At 45.1% G+C, this 10973-nt stretch overlaps 1 long non-coding RNA gene across 2 annotated transcripts; it reads right to left on the bottom strand.

Annotated features, from left to right (window-relative positions):
* Positions 1-2560: 2560 nt before the first annotated feature.
* Positions 2561-10086, bottom strand: LOC134483795 (uncharacterized). Of its 2 annotated transcripts, XR_015645192.1 has the most exons (4): positions 9981-10086; positions 9429-9472; positions 3388-3494; positions 2561-2707 (listed from the first exon to the last, which is right to left on the bottom strand). It is a non-coding gene; the product is annotated as an uncharacterized LOC134483795 (long non-coding RNA). The 2 variants fall into 2 exon arrangements; XR_015645191.1 differs by lacking the exons at positions 9429-9472; positions 9981-10086 and adding an exon at positions 4679-4907.
* Positions 10087-10973: the final 887 nt, after the last annotated feature.

Raw genomic sequence — 10973 nt, 5'->3', positions numbered from 1 at the left:
CCCAAGACAGCACCCAGTGAGGTGAGCTGCTCCCCAGGAATGCCTGGTACCATGCGGCAGAGTTCCCCAGCAGGACCGGGCCTCAGCTTCGTAGGAAACAGTGTCATGCTCTTTGGCATTTCTCTTGTGACTTCCTTCCTTTCTCCCTATTTTGCATCCCTGCTCCCCACCACCACGCTGCTCCCTCCACCCCCTGTAGGATCATACCCCAACAAAACTGACTTGAAAGTTGGGACGATGGATCAAAGAATAAGAAGGGTTGCTATGCAAGCCTGAGGACCTGAGTTCAAATCCCCAGAGCACACGTCAAAAGCTGGGCATGGCCAGGTACTTGCTTGTAACCCCAGTACTGGAGGGGGTGGAACTAAGAGGATCGCTGGGACTTGATGCTCACCAGTTTGATGCCAGGTTCAGGAAAAGACTCTGTGTCAAGGGAATAATGTGGAATGTAATGGTCACATGTGCAGGAGCATGTGCCTATATACAACATGCATGTGATGTGTACATATACCATGCACATAAGTAACATGCACACATACACATATAAGGAAAATCTACGTATACATAAATCCTCATTTTAAGGTCTCTTTCTGGGATAGGGAGGCTAAATCAAACCAAAATGGTTTCCCTCCTCCTCCCCAATTGAATCTGATTGTTTATATATTTTCCCATTTTTAAGACTGATATTAAAAACACATTTTAAAATATTAATAAGGAATGGGTGTTTCTGAAAGGCAGCCCTGGGCCATCACAGACGAGCGGCTTGGCTTGTAGGCACTATCAAGTTCAAGCGGCTAATAATTATTGTCTTCAAAAATCAATGTTCCACCCCCACACTTGAGTATTTGTTTTCAAGACAAGGGTCTTCCATTACACAGGCTAGTCTCAAAACGCCTATACAGCTGAAGGTGACCTTGATCTTCTGACCTCCTGCCTGCAGTCATAGGTATACATAATCAGTCCCAGTTTATATGGTGCTGGGGCTCAAACACAGGAGTTTGTGCATGCTGGGCAAGCAATCTGCCAACCAAGCTACACCCACAGCTTTGCTCTTGATTTCAAACATGACATACTGACCTAAAAATTCCCTTGGAAAATTAACTTAACAAAAAGGTGCACTTCTGTATACACTTTTATATATAAAGTTGATATATATGCTATATATATTATACATATATATAATCCGCTATAAGAAAATCGATCACCAAAGGCCGGGCAGGGATAGACACTGGGAAGACAAAAGTCTTAGCTACTTTTCTATTGCTGTGACAAGACGTCATGACCAAGGCAACTTCTAAAAGAAAGCATTTCATTTGAGGCTCATGATTCCAGAGGGTTAGAGCTCATGGCCATCGTGATAGAGAACAGGCATGGCACTGGAGCAGTGGCTGAGAGCTTCCATCCCAAGTCACAAACAGGAAGCAGAAAAAGAGTTGAGAATGATATGGGGCTTTTGAAACCTCAAAGCCCACTCTCTGTGACACAGACACACCTCTTCCAGGAAGGCCACACCTCCTAATCCTTCCCAAACAGTTCCACAGACTAGAGACCAAGCATTCAAACATATGAACCTATAAGGGCCATTCTCTTTCAAACCAACATGACTAAGAAGGTCAGATTTCTTGAATCTGTGATTTGCATAAGCCTAGGTAACGAAGAAGTTCTCTGTTTCTCTGTCTCTGTCTCTGTCTCTGTCTCTCTCTCTCTCTCCACACACACACACACACACACACACACACACACACACACACACACGCGTTCAAAGTAGATTGCCCTCCTTTCTAGTGAGTAATGTTCATCTGGGAGTCTGGCAAGAAGGTTTCCTTCCAATGGAGAGAGATTTTGGGTCAGATGACATTTTCTAGTATCTAAGATCAATATGGTCTTAATTAAAACACCAGCCTCCCAAGAAGACTCTGAGAGGCAGTAAACAACACTAAACTCAGCTGGATCAGAGCCCAGAAAGTCAACCAGACTTGTGCAAATGAAGAGGAATACAAACACACACACACACACACACACGCGCGCGCGCGCGCGCGCGCGCGCGCGCTTAAAGCTTTCAAAAGCAGCTAAGGACTTAGAAGGGGGAAGGGAGATGGGAATGCAGGAACAAAGAAAATTGCCAGTTTGCATCCTTATGTGGTCCAGGAACCAGACACAGCCACTGGGGAAGATTCTGTGGGGTGGGAGTGGGGGTGAGGAAGTCATTCTTTCAGCTGCACAGTTAAAACAAACATAGGAGGCAACAAAGGACAACTAGGACAAAGCAGCTTGCCTTGTCTGGGCATGGAGTGTTCAAGGAGGACCTGTAAACACGGCAGCTAGACATAGTAGACACACTGGTGCTGTGACCGCCCCCAACATCCATGATGAATCCAGAACATTAAGAGGGGGAAAGTTGACTCTGCCCTTTTGCTACATGTCATCAGAACGTGCTGTCAGTTGGAACTTGCGAAGCACACGAGGGGCTTTGTGTTACGCAACTGCAAACACGGAGAAGTAACAGAGAAAACTCACTCCAGTTAGATCCAGCACGCGGTAAGGCAGTGGACCTTGAATCTTAGATTCGAGATTTATTAAAAGATAATTAGGGCTCAGAGATGGCTCAGCAGTTAAGAACGCTGGCTGTTCTTCCAGAGGACCTCGTTTGGATGCCCAGCAGCCCATGCGGCAGGGATCTGACATCCTCTTCTGGTCTCTATGGACACTTTACACACATGACATACACATAGATATACACATAAATTAAATTGCATTACATTAGACACTTTAAAAAGAGATAATGAGAGTCTATAGGTTCTATGCTAACCAGATTGACAGCACTCACAGTCTTGTTGGTCAGGAGATTCTAACTAAAGATAGGGACGCTTCAGGACAGATGCTCATGCAACCATTACTACTGGAGTTAACCTGCAGAACTGCATCCTTCGCAATGCAATGGTGCGTCCTAATGCAGTCAGCAGCTATCAACTAAAGACCCTGGTGACCTTGGAGAAATCATCAAAGCACAGTATCACTTTGGGTAAAGAGATGGTACAGTCGTTAAAGTGCTTGCCCTGTAAACATGACAGTACCATGCGGAAAGCTGGGAGTGGAGGCGCACTTGTCGGCAGAGCCAAGGGTAGCTTTGTGGCTTGCTAACCAGTCAGCCTATCCTAATCAGTTAGCTTCAGGCCATCCCTCAAAACACAAGGTGGACGTGGGATAGTGCCACAAATCCTTAACCCCAGCGCTTGGGAGGCAAGGACAGTAGATCTCTTTGAGTACAAGGCCAATCTGATTTTTACTTAGTGCATACCAGGCCAGCCAGGGATATATAGTAAGAACCTGTTCAAACCAGCAAGCAATACAGAATAAAACAAAAGGTCGGGCCGTGGTGGTGCACACCTTTAATCCCAGCACTCAGGAGTCAGGGGTACGCAGATCTCTGTGAGTCTGAGGCCATCCTGGTTTTCAGAGTGAATTCTAGAACAGCCAGGGCTAAACAAGAAACCCTGTTTTGAAAAAGACAAACAAATAAGCAAATAATAATAATAATAATAATAATAATAACAATAATAACAATAATAATAATAATAAAAAGGAATGATACTCAAGGTTGACCTCTGGCCTCTACACACAAGACATACATACATAAAAAGCGTAGTACAACTTTATGTTAATAAAAATGGAGCTCAGTTTTTTTGTGATAGCTGTCAATGCAAAAAACTATACCACTTACCTCAAGGGGAATAAAAGATGGTTTATTTTACAGTCAAATGAATGATGGAGACCAAGGAACCACAGAACTAGGTTGCCCTGGGTTCCATTCCCCCCTCCCTTCACACCGGCTTCCCCTTCCTTCCTCTCTCAGTAACAGAACAAAGAAAGCCATAAATCAAGGCGATTTAAATCTTATTGGTGAGTGTTAAGTTTCAAACCCAGGACAAAGGGCTGAGGTAGCTATTTAACATATCAAAGTGGGCCTGGATGCTTCTCCCAGCATCCCTCACTCCCCCCCCCCCGCCCCCCCGCCCCCCCCCCCCCCCCCCCGTGTTACCGAGTATGGCTGGTATACCCTGCCCCCTACCCTAAACTTTCCAGTGCAGGGGCTGGACTGCCCTTCCCTCAGAGGCTGTTCCCTGAATAATCCAGACATTTGATTTCCCACCCGTTTTGTTCCGGTGGTCTCTTGACCATTGAACCTGGCTCTTCTTTTTCCCCACTCCCTTCCTCCTCTAGTCCCCATCCCCATCTTAGCCTGGCCATGTCCACTCTAGACTCTCCCAGATATGTCTGCCTCTGGCTCTGCTCTCTCACATCTCTATAGTAAACTTTCTTTCCCACCATATAACCTTTCTCCTCTCCCCCTCCCCTCCCCCCTCCCTTCCTCCTCCTCCTCCTCCACCTCCTCCTCCTCCTTCTTCCTCTCTCTCTCTCTCTCTCTCTCTCTCTCTCTCTCTCTCTCTCTCTCTCTCTCTCTCTCTCTCTCTCTCCTTATTCAGCATGTAATCAGAGAGGCAGTTAGCACAAGTTGTCAAAATCTCCCACAAAGATCAGATGCTGCGTGATGACGTTTTCAGCTTTCATTCGGGCCCGTGGACTGTTAAAAGGTTCCAAAGAGTTTTTATCTGTTACAAGATATTAATTCCAAAACATAGTCGGGCAAGGGATGGCTGTTCAGGGAGCTAAAGCTTGCCTGGGATGAGGTCCACAGCACTGCGACCTGTCAGCATCTGTGACGTTCTCATTGGCTAATCTTTGCGCGCACAGCTTCTTTCCGGTTGTTCTTGTTCACATAAGAAAACACCACCACAGGTTTCGTTTATCGCTCCTACAAGGTGCTCATTGAATCCGCAACCCTGCCCCACCCAGCTACAAGGGCTAGGCTGCTGAAATCCGCCCCGGCTGGCACAACTGCCTTGTCTGAAACTCAAGGCCAGGGATGGTGGTGGATGGAGAGGGTGGCGTTGGGAAAGCCTCACATGTACCACTTTAGCTCCTATTTTGTCTGCTGGTCAGGGTGAATTCCTTGGCTCTCTCCAACTGCTGGAGGTGGAGATCTGCTGTGTCAGTTGTGCCTGGAAGGGGAACGAACGAAACTAGATACAGAAATAATTTCGGCCGCACCCCATTCTCAGTGATCTGGAACGTTGGATAATTTCCTAGAACACTGTAAGAAACAGATCTCAAGAGGCAAAGCTAAGACCACATAACAGACAGGGTAGGTCATGCATGCACTGAGGCCCCCACGCCAAGGCTGGAGTCTCTGAGTGAGGAGCTTCAGAGAGCTGTAAGCAGATCAGAAAGCAAGTGCCAGCAGCCTGAGCAAGTCCTCATGTGGCCAAGACCAAGCTGTCACAAGGTTGTCAATGCTGACCTTGTTTTCATATGAAGTGGTTCTGTCCCCTCAGAGCATGTTCAATGAATCACTTGACATCTGGTACTTCCTCTAGCTGTTCTCCAGAACCTAATGCATCATCAGAATCCCCGACAGTTGTGACTGGGGAGATAGCTCCTTTAGTAAAGTGCTTGTAGTGCAAGTCTGAGGTCGTGAGTTCAAATCCTAGGCACTCAGAGAGGAATCAACTGTGGTGATATGAATATGTAACCCAAGGACTAAATGGGTAAACACAGGGGGTCCCTAGAACTCATTAGCCAGTTAACCTAGCCAAGTTGGTGAGCTCCACATTCACTGAGAGAACCTATCTCAAAATTTAAAATAGAAAATGATCCTGAAAGACACATGACATTGACCTCTGGTCTCCTTATGTATGTGTACACATATGCACATACATCACATATAACAGCATACATATACTATATACATATATAACACCATATACAATACCAAACAGAGAAGAGAATCCCTGAAAGCCCAGAGTCTCTCTTTTTTTTTTTTTTTTGGAGCTGGGGACCGAACCCAGGGCCTTGAGCTTCCTAGGTAAGCGCTCTACCACTGAGCTAAATCCCCAGCCCCATGCCCAGAGTCTCTTAAGGCAGTGGTTCTCAACCTTCTTGATGCTATGACCCTATAGTTATTGGTGTTGTGGTGACTGCCAACCATAAAGTTTTTTGTTGATACTTCATAACTGTAATTTTGCTACCACTATGACTCATGATGCAAATATTTGATATGTGACTCCTGCAGTCTAGACTGGGATCTTGTTTTAGACTTTACAGGACCCAGAGTGGGTCTGATATCTGGCCTTGGTTTGGTCCTAGGTGAATGTCTGTAGCAGATCATCCTCAGACAGTCTGTCCTAAGACCTAGAAGGCATGTGATAAGGTTAGGCTATGTGGGGACTGTCTTCAGTGAGGAAGTCATGGAAATGTGGACACGGACTGATTTTGAGGTCCTGTCAAACTGGCTTGCAGAGGACTGGTAGAAAACAGTAATTAGGAGAACAACAGTTTTGTAGGTAGGCAGCTATGAGTAGAAGGAAAAGACAACTGATGTTTCTAACATCATATAACATTATATAATCTAACAACATTATAATACTGGTTTACTCTCTTCCATTTATGGTAAGCCTAGGAGAAAGAGTTACTAGACTACAATATGGAGTCTACCCCTCCATATAAACAAAACCATTTCCAGGCAACGTCGGTACGCTCAGATCTCTGTGAGCACAAGGCCAGCCTGGTTTACAGAGAGGTCCAGGACAGCTAGGACTACACAGTCTCAAAACTGAACCAAACCAAACCAGACCAAACCAAAGCACATCATGCTTCCTTCCTGCACTGTTATTTGCCAGTTCATTTTGCTTGGGTATTAGCATTTCCTATCCAATTCCTAGAACAGGGGATTTTTTTTTTTTTGGTTCTTTTTTTTTTCGGAGCTGGGGACCAAACCCAGGGCCTTGCGCTTCCTAGGTAAGCGCTCTACCACTGAGCTAAATCCCCAGCCCCAGAACAGGGGATTTTATAAGCTGGTTCACCGTTTGTTTTTGTGAGCTGTGTTTGTTTTCGAACTTTCTGGCATCGGCAGTCTGCCTTCCTTCTCTCTCGCCCTCCTCCCTCCTCCTTACAGAATATCTTATAGCTCTGCCTTATCATCCTCTGGTATACACTTTTTTTTCATTTAACAACTGTTTTCAATAGCTGTGTCACCTTAAAGTGTACACTAAGGGAAGCTATTCTAAATATAAATCTGATAAATCATGGGCAAAATAATATGCAAATACGGGAGAGAATTAGATCAGGCATACATTTGTGTTTTGAAGAAGTCTGCCCGTTCAAACACATAGGGCAAGACTGTAGAGTGAAAGGACCACTATTTGTGAGCAGAAGAGGGTTTCCCAGTTGTTATGTAAGCAACCAAGACTTCTATAATGACCTTCAACATCTCTGCTTACAGAATAACCTCGGCTATACACCTAGAGTCGTAAATAATTGATGGCCGAGGGGAAAAAAGGGTTCCATTTACTTTCTTACCCCATTCATTGCTGGAGCAAGTCAGAGACGTAAAACTCGTCCCCGTGTCTCAGCTACGGGGGTCTTTGTCTTCTCATTTGATGGCAAGGCTGCTTGTGGATAATGGTATCGAAAGCATCTCAAAATCTGAGAAAGTGTATGAATGAAAAAAAAATGAACAGAAAGGAAGGACATGACTGTTCCTAGTTTATGGTGGAGGACAAGATGTGTTGCAGATAAGAGGAGCGCACAGCCAGAGGCAGGGACATCCGGGAGAATCCAGTGAGAAGATGACCCTGAGTTTGAGGTCATATAAAGAGAGGGGAAGGGAGAAGGGAGAGCCAGGAGAGTAAGGGGTGAACGTCGGGGTAACCAAGTAGCTGGATTATATAATGCAGGGTTACTGGGCAACTCCAGTTTAGGGTAAGGCATAGTCTTAAGGCCAGCCTTATCCCATAACAGGTAGGAACCAAGGGATGCTCAGATAACCTGGTGGCCAGGTCCACTCTGATATATTAAATAGGAACTCAGTTAGCTGTTAGTCCCAGGTTTGAGACTAAACATTGCATGTAGCCTATTCTACAGAAATGAATGTAAACTATACATTAGAACCAGTGTAGAAGTGAGACTGTTCTAAAATGTGTGTGTGTGTGTGTGTGTGTGTGTGTGTGTGTGTGTGCCCATGTGTAGCCAGTCTTTGCTACTTTGTGGTTTCTTCTTTTTCCCACCCTTTATCCCCCCACCCCATTTCATGCCTTATAACTTGATGGGAGAGGAAGAAGGATATATGAGAGAGAGAAATAGATCACTGAACCTAATTTCTTCCTCCTTCTTTCTTCTTTGAACATGGCTACTAGCAAATCACAACCCCCCTCTCCCCGCTGCAACCACGAACGCCACCTATCAGGGCTCTAGCGTTTCTACACCCTCTGAAAACCTCTCAGCCTTCTAAACGGCACACAATGGCAGAGGCTATCCGCAGCTGGCAAAATCACGCCTCTACTAGAACACGAGGCAAATCATAGTCAACCGCTGTAGAGCAGCCCCATCTCCCCACACTTGGGACCAAAATGGGAACATTTTCTTTATCATAATTATTTATTTATTAGTTTTGCTTTTGTTTCTTGAGGCAGGGTTTCTCAGTGTAAGCAGCCTTGGCTGTCCTGGACTCACTTTGCAGTCCAGGCTGGCCTCGAATTCACAGAAATCCACCTACCTCTATAACCTGAGTGCTGAGATTAAAGGCATTGACCACCACGTCCTGCCGAAAACTATTGTTAGTGCAGTTTTTAAAGTGATCCCTTCTTTCTCTATCCCTGCTGGCTCCCAAATAAATGAGACACAGACGATAGGATTTATTTAATCAAGCTTTGTAGCACCATGTCTGAGCAGTTACTAATCCGCTCAGCTAATCTGGCTGCCTCCCGGCCAAAATCCCCACGATCTGGCTCTCTGCTCCAGGTGTGTTCCCGAGGTGTCTCCTGGACATTGTCCTCGTGGTAAATCCTCTCTCCACCTCCACTGCCCAGGATCAAAAGTCCAGCCTTTTCTCTCTTCTGCTCAGCCACTGGCTAATCAGTTTTTATGGACAACTCAGAGAATAAATGGGGAACGATATTTATACAACAATTAGGCTGGAGATTCTCAGAATAAGCATTATAATACGCTGTTAGAAACGTGCCTCAGTGCCAGGTTGGGATTGCAACCAGACATGGGGACAGAGAAGTCATCATGTGAGTCATATGACAATACTCTTTACATGGTGCACAGTATCATTATCCCTACGTAGTCTTTTTTTTGTTAAACTTTATTTATCATATATAAATACACTGTAGTTGTTCAGACACACAAGAAGAGGGCATCAGATCCCATTACAGATGGTTGCGAGCCACCATGTGGTTGCTGGGATTTGAACTCAGGACCTCTGGAAGAGCAGTCAGTGCTCCTAACCACTGAGCCATCTCTCCAGCCCCCTACGTAGTCTTATATTTATGGGTTTTTATTTAAAGAAACCAAAATTCCAGGATCCTCACCATATGTATGTGGTGTCCAAAGATGTCAGAAGAGCACATCCGATCTGTCAGGGATAGAGTGATAGGTATTTGTGAATTGTTCAGTGTGGGTTCTGGGATCTGGACTTTAGTCATGAACCGACAGCAAGCTCTGTCCATTCCATAACCACTGAGCCACCTCTTCCTCTCCTTCCTTGATCTGCCCCCTGCCCTTTGAGACAGGGTTCTCCCTCTGTGAGCTTGCCTGGACTTGCACTTGTTACGTAGACCCAGGGCCGTTTAGATCTTGTGGTAATCCCCTGGCCTCTGCCACTCATGCACTGGTATTAAAGGCATTTACCGGCATACACAGACGGCAAGTTGCTATCCTGTTTCAAAGACTAGAAAGGAAAATACATATAAAAATGATGTTTTTAGGAGATTCCAAATGTGGGATAGTGTGCTAAAGCAAAACGGCAGCCCTACTGTGCTAAATAGCAGCCTCTCACATAATGTGACTTCTCCCCAACATCCCACATCGCCGCCCCACCCCCACCTTCAGTGAAGGTTGTCCTGCTCAGTTTGCCAACTCACCCATTGCATTGATAATTACGTACAGCCCGGTTGTTTCCCTGTTAAAGGGCAGTGAGTCCTCTTCATGCAAATGACAGAGCACTACTTGGCTGGAACTCTGGCGTCTGGACAAGCTGTAATGTGGATCTCAACCTCTGACCACGTTTGGAAAGTGGCCAACTTAAGACAGGAAAGTCTGATCTTGTTAAAACCACAAGGAGAGTTCACGGCAAAAGTCAGATGAGAAAACAGAGTTCATGAACTCTCAGTGGTCACACCTTCAGTCTTTCCCTCTGGCCCCTATTTTGGAAGCCCTATCAGACTTCTTTTTTCTTATTTCTTTTTTATTTTTATAAATAGATTTATTTACCTATTCCCCTCCCCTGTGGGGTCTGGGAATCTTTTTCTTTCTTTTGTAATGTAAAAAATTTTGAAAACTTGCATGCTTTTTTTTCATGACTAATTTGATAATAGAATGAGTTCTCCAGTAGGAACCAGAGACTTAGATTTTGTTGTTGTTGTTAAAATTTCTTTCTTTGTTTAATGTCTGTGAGTACACTGTTGTTCTCTTCAGACACACCAGAAGAGGGCATCAGATCCCATTACAGATGGTTGTGAGCCACCATGTGGTTGTTGGGAATTGAACTCAGGACCTCTGGAAGAGCAGTCAGTGCTCTTAACTGCTGGGCCCTCAATTCAGTCCATGACTTAGATGTTTTTAAAAAATAAATTAGAAAAAAAAATTTTAATAATGGAAAACAACCCTTTTGATCTTCCCCCAGCTTCAAGAATCCTAAACACGAGTGGTCAAAGCGCAGAGAAAAACTGACCATGAAGTTCCCATTCCCAGCTGACACAGCTACAACCCAGTCCTTGGTGAGGACCTAAGACCCAGGGGACATCAAGGAAGACCAGAGTATCTACTTCAGGAAAGAGAGAGAAGAAAGAAACGAAAGATGGAAGGAAGGAAAGAAGGAAGGAAGGAAGGAGGAAGAGAGAAAAAGAGAAAGACAG

This window comes from Rattus norvegicus, chromosome 20 (assembly GCF_021556685.1).
Source record: "Rattus norvegicus strain SHRSP/BbbUtx chromosome 20, alternate assembly SHRSP_T2T, whole genome shotgun sequence".
NCBI classification, from domain to species: Eukaryota; Metazoa; Chordata; class Mammalia; order Rodentia; family Muridae; genus Rattus; species Rattus norvegicus.
Note: the sequence above shows the minus strand (reverse complement) of the source record. Positions and strands in the feature narration are given on the sequence as shown.